The following is a 5,626-nucleotide window of genomic DNA, read 5'->3' as shown; positions in this document are numbered from 1 at the left end:
TGCCATATTTGTCCGGAAATATCATCGACACGTACGATGGGGACGAAACTTCTTTGGAGAACATTCCTCCAACGAAATTGGCACTGCATACCCGCGAGTGTGGGATGGGATTTCAGTTCGTCCCATCGGCGCTGACACATGTAGGCGTTACGGGTACGAAAACAAACGCAGAGCGCAAAGCGGCAGTGTAGAATATGTCAGCCGTGCCGACACAGTGGCAGACATGATCGGGACACCAAATTTCTCGCGTCGTACGGCACGGCTCCATCGTTGTCGCTGTCCTACAAAACATCGGCGAGGTGAAAAACTGTGAAACTTTGTCTCCACGAGATACGACGCATAACTATTGAAGCACTTAATGACGCAGCACAGGCAGCACTTCATGCTGTGAACCCAGCGCAACAGCACCACTACGACTTCAACGCGTACCAACGTACGCGGCGTGGTTTCGGTTTCGTTTTCTGTGGGGTGCTCACTGCCTACCTTCGCTACCGGCCGCGCGGCGGCGCGCCAGTCGCGTTACAGGGAGTGTATACGGAGGGAAAGCCGTCTGCTCTCTCGCGCAGGCCGGTGGCGTGACGTCACCTCGCCGCGCTCTGATTGGAGGATGGCTCCGGGCGGGAGCTCGGGGGTAAACAAAGCGGTGTCGTCTCTTCTCCGCAGCCATTGCGAAAGGCCTTTTCTGTGGCTCTCAGAAATCCACTGCTACTGCTTGAACGAGGACGCGGCATACGGAAAAAAGAGACCGGAAATACCTCGAAATGTACGTTACTTCGTTTGACGCGAAATAATTTACCCTGGGAGCATACGAAGCACCAATATGCGTCCCGGTCTCCGGCGGTCGGATGTTGATGTGAGTCCCCCCAACGTCAGCACGGTGATGTGCGACGCGAGTGAGCCTTTCTACTTTTTGGCGGAGACCCTTTTTCGCCAGCAAGTGACTCGGTGTCTCCGTGAAGCATCGAAGTGTAGCTACAGCCCTCTTCGGCGAGCTGAACGGGCTGCCGAGCTTTCGAAGGCCGATCTCCCGCAGCGCTGGCACCCGGAGAACCGCCCCATGGCGCTCGCTAAGGTGAGTTACGTCGTCTCTGTACACTTCGCATCATTCACAAACAGTTCAGTTGCACGTGAAAGGAGTATAGCAAAGTAAAACGGAATGTTACGGAAAAGCAGCGGATTAGGCGATCGGTGTGGTACTACCGAGCCGAGTGCGCAGTCGTCTGTTTTTAGTCTTTCCCCCCAGCGACAGATGGGAGGCACTCTCTTGATCGAATGACGTTTTAGCGAACGCCCACGTTTCATCGAATGACACTTTAGCGAATAGTCGGACGCCGCAAAGCGGCGTTTTCGGGTGGGCCAAATGAGTTCACATTTTTGTTATGATCCGCCGCAGACTGTCGCCGCGAAAGCGCAGCGCGGCGGATGGATTAACGCGCGCCCCCGTTATTCGCTAAAACGTCCATTCGCTCAAATGTCGCTGTTCACTAAAATGTCATTCGCTCATGTGAGATGGACCCCAAAAAAACTTGGCTAAGCCAACGCTTCACGCGCGCGATAAAGCGCCGTCCTAAGGTGTTCCACTCAAGACGCATTGTTCTTCTGATGCGTGTTCCATCAGTCGCTCGCCGCTGATTTGTTTCACCATAAAGCGCCAGTGAGGCAAACGCTGCGGGGGCGAGTAGCATGTTTTCGTACCTGCCTACTGGTTTTCTTAGGTCCGTTAATCTGCAAGTGCTTGTGTTCCCCCTACCCCATCATTCCAACAGGATCCACCGGCTGCCGGGCTCGGAGGACATGTTGCACGCCCCGTGTAATGCCCTCGGCGCCTGTGCGACTTCCAGGGGGTCTGCGTTTCACGGCCCCGTTACCAGCTGGGAAGTTCTCCATAGAGGTAAGATTATGAAGAAACCACTCTATGCACTCAGAGGTAGCTTTCAGGAGTTGTGGAAGCCAAATACAAATGCTGATATCTTTAGTAAAAAAAAATTCATATTACTCGCTTTATGACTTATACATCTCTATTTTGCAAGCCACATATGGCAGGAAAGTGTCACATTATCTCAACCTGGTTGCTCAAGGCACTGAAAAGCTACCTTTTGCAGACGACTGTACCGTTGTCATTTATTATATGTTATTCCTTGGCACCGGGGGATTGGTGGCCGAGGGGGCTTCCACGCACCAGCTCGGAAAATGTGGAGTGAAAGCTCGCGCTGCAGAACCCAGGATTGTGTGTTCAAGCCCCACATTTGCCCGTTTCGATCTGGATGAGCATTGTACCGGCGTGCGGTCGTGTATCACTACTACGTGATGCATGTTAAGGGCCCCAGGCTAGCGGTCATCTACAGCTGGGAGAGTCATCGCCCGTCGAGGCAGATCGAGTTTGAGACTGTATAAATATACACACAACCCGATTCCTCGGCACGCTGCTGGTATTGCTGTGCTGATGTTTGGACGTTTTTTTTTGGTCGTTGAAATGACTACTGTGGTGCTTGGGTGAAATAACCTGGTCAATTACCTCCTCGGCCGTAGTGCGTCGTTCACTTGTTACGCTCTCTTCTCTTCTGGTTAATGTGGCTCAGATAACAGTCATGAAGTCCGCCCGGTTGAAGTTCTCTCGACGCCACATTCTCACATCTCTGGTCGATCATCCTGCTTTCGCGCAAAACTCACACACCTTGTCTTCTTCGATACTCCCGAATGCGCCTTGGTTGCCCGCTCCGCCGCTAATTTCAGTCCCGTGCCCACTGTTTTATGACAACCTCCTTGACATGACAAATCTAGCTTCTGTATCTGGCCATCAATATGGGTTAGTGCTCAATTTGTAAACTTGATGTTTCAAAGTAACAGTACGAGCTTCCTCCAGCATCTACTAGCAACCAAGTAATGACAAAAACCAAAGCTTTAACTTCCAAGACTAAAAACCCAGAAGTATGAGAACACGCTGGCCAACCCTGCTGAGGACAAGCCAGGATGAGGACAAGCCAGGAGTGGGACAAGCATGTAATCTCAGTATATGGAGAGGTGTCCTCGAAGTTCCCAGCTTTAAAATTGTGGTAGTGTTTGAGTTGGTTTAAGTTCGAGTCTCAAAAGAGCAAATAATGCAATGTTATTTATTTTGATTTGCATCCCTTGGATTCTGGCAGGTGTTCGGTACGAAGGGAATGGAATAGACATGTTCATTTATGCATTCTGTTGCTTCAAAATAGGCTTTCACTGATTTTAAGTTGGTAATGGCATGGGAGGACAAATACGCTGCTCAGGGTGTAGCCGGATCGTTTGACTACTGGGACGACTCTTTTACAGGGGACGACATCCTGTCCAGCACCAGCTTCACCGTCTGGGACCAAGCGCACGAGGGGGTCGCACTGCAAGCACATGAAAGAAGGGCACTGCGACTTTGAGGTCAAGCTTGTACATCTACCATTACAGAGTCCTAAATGGATGCCAATTGCTACTGATGACCTTATGAAGGTGAAACGTCCCTGGATTAAAGGGAAAATCTGATTGAAGGCGAGCTGAAGTTGTTTCTGACTTTATTCTCTTATGACTTGAAAGTAATCTGCCTACTTCATGAACTTTGAAGATGCAAAATTTGTTTCCGTAACTGTCCCACTTCAACGTAATGTGCACATTGAAACCTATTCCTTTTCTTTTTCTGTTTTTTGGCAAGAAAAAAAAGCTAACGAATCTCCCTCTTCCTTTTCGCAATGGGGAGGTGTGGAAGATTGATTGGATATTTTATATACGCAACCAGTTTCATAAGTGAATGAAGATAAAAGCAGAATACATGTTCACAGATTATTTGCGAATCCTTAGACTTGGTGAAGTGAGTAGTTTATGTTCGAGTCATGTAATTATAAAGTCAAAACCAGTTTTAGTGCATTTTTAAGAAGCCTTTTAGACCTGAGAGTTCTGCTTTGACTCGGCAATACACGACTCTCCTTTGTTATTCCTATAGCACAGCCGAAACTATAAACACGAGCATGTTGCCTGACCAATGCTTGAACTGCCGTGAAATCGACGAAGTCCCTATCCTTCGAGAACAAGTGTCAACGGGGATAGTCGAAAGACCAGGGTATTTATTGCACATGCATACTTGATTTCAAGCTTGCAGATTGAAGTAATTGTTTAATGAATCCATTCTTAAACCTGTTTGAGATTGTATTGGTTCATATTCACAGTATATTTATTTTTAATTTCAGCAAGGAATAATTTAGAGACAGATGTTGGTGTTCAGGCGTGATGCTTTTATTTTCGTAACATGCAAGAGTGCAAAAAATTAGACTTGGCTTTGTAAGCTGATCTTTTTATGTATTCTTCCAAACAGCATAGCAAGCAATAATATAAGGGCTACAGCTGCAAAAGTGGCTACACCTGGCATCTCATTTGTTTTATAGCGTGTACAGGTGAGACACTATACTCCGTTTCACGGTCACTTGGCAAACATTGTGACCCAATAAGAGCATCGGAGCCAGGCACATGACAACACTCCACGGTCGAGTCCTCGTTATCGCCACAGCAAGAGCGCCATCTGCGACAAAACATAGTTCTAGGCTTTTTTTTTTCTCTTCTTCTTTTAGTAGTGTTGCCGTCGGATTCTTCGAACCACAACACTACATGACACTGAAGAAAGACTAAGACATATGTTACTTATTAACGACACTTTATATATATCAACACTTTTGAGAAAAACATGGCTTGTGATCGACGTTCAAACAATTGTAGCCGTGAATCGACCACTTCCGCTCAAAACATTGCCCTAGCATTAGCACCCGCCACAGATTCATGGGCAAATTGAGGATGTGGTTGCCTCATAAAAGTGTTACTGAAGACCTCGCTACTCTAGCGGACGGTAAAGGCCGGTTCTCACATGCAGCGAAGCGCTCCTCACGTGCCGTCAGCTACTTATTGTCTGCCATGAGCAACAGTTTCGACGGTGCGATACAAAGCTGGTGAACGCTCCCGTCATCACGCGCTTAGCGCGAGGTCAGCGCTATGCTTGTAGCGCTCCGCTGCATGTGTGAACAGGCCTTAATGTTGCTGCAGTGGACGTCCATCCGAATTCGTTTGGTTTCTGAGCATTTGACAGCCGGTTCTGGTGGGTGGTCCTTGCATTTGGCGCGGTGACACGGACGCTCCTGTGACATGCTGCCATGTGCCTCGCTCCGACATTCTTACTGGGTCGCAGGAGCCGTAGCCTCCACGGTTCACCAAGCTATTGTGAAACAGAGTGTAGACTAAGTTGTCTGCTAATGAAAGTAGTGTTGCCAGCATCATGTATTATGTATGAAATAGTGTTTACTTCGAGAAAACAAATAAAGCCATTCATCCTTTCCACTGATTGTTATGGTTCATTAGTAAAACTTGGTTCAGTGAACTTTACATTTCAGCATTAGCATGGACACAACAGGTAAGGTCAATTACAAGTGCTTTAGAGCGGTCCAAACAGTTTCCAAGTGGCTCATGCAAAGCAGCTGACATGGTATTACCCCCAGGAAAGAGACGAGACCTCCTTGATGAATCTACTTCAGCCGCAAGGCACACCAAACTGAATATTGGCGTTTCTAGGAAATTGGGATCAACCAAACAATTCCATAGAAAGGTACACCTCCAACAGCTTTGGTGT

The 5,626-nt window shown here is 47.9% G+C and overlaps 1 long non-coding RNA gene across 1 annotated transcript; it reads left to right on the top strand.

Moving 5' to 3' along the window:
• Nucleotides 1–1,479: 1,479 nt before the first annotated feature.
• On the top strand, nucleotides 1,480–5,335 carry LOC121046455. Its single transcript, XR_005798169.2, has 2 exons — nucleotides 1,480–1,891; nucleotides 3,304–5,335. It is a non-coding gene; the product is annotated as an uncharacterized LOC121046455 (long non-coding RNA).
• The last annotated feature ends 291 nt before the right edge of the window (nucleotides 5,336–5,626 follow it).

Source organism: Ixodes scapularis, unplaced genomic scaffold (genome assembly GCF_016920785.2).
Source record: "Ixodes scapularis isolate PalLabHiFi unplaced genomic scaffold, ASM1692078v2 PGA_scaffold0__279_contigs__length_252992795, whole genome shotgun sequence".
Taxonomy (NCBI): domain Eukaryota; kingdom Metazoa; phylum Arthropoda; class Arachnida; order Ixodida; family Ixodidae; genus Ixodes; species Ixodes scapularis.
The sequence above is the reverse complement of the archived record's forward strand: the minus strand, read 5'-3'. Positions and strand labels throughout refer to the sequence as shown.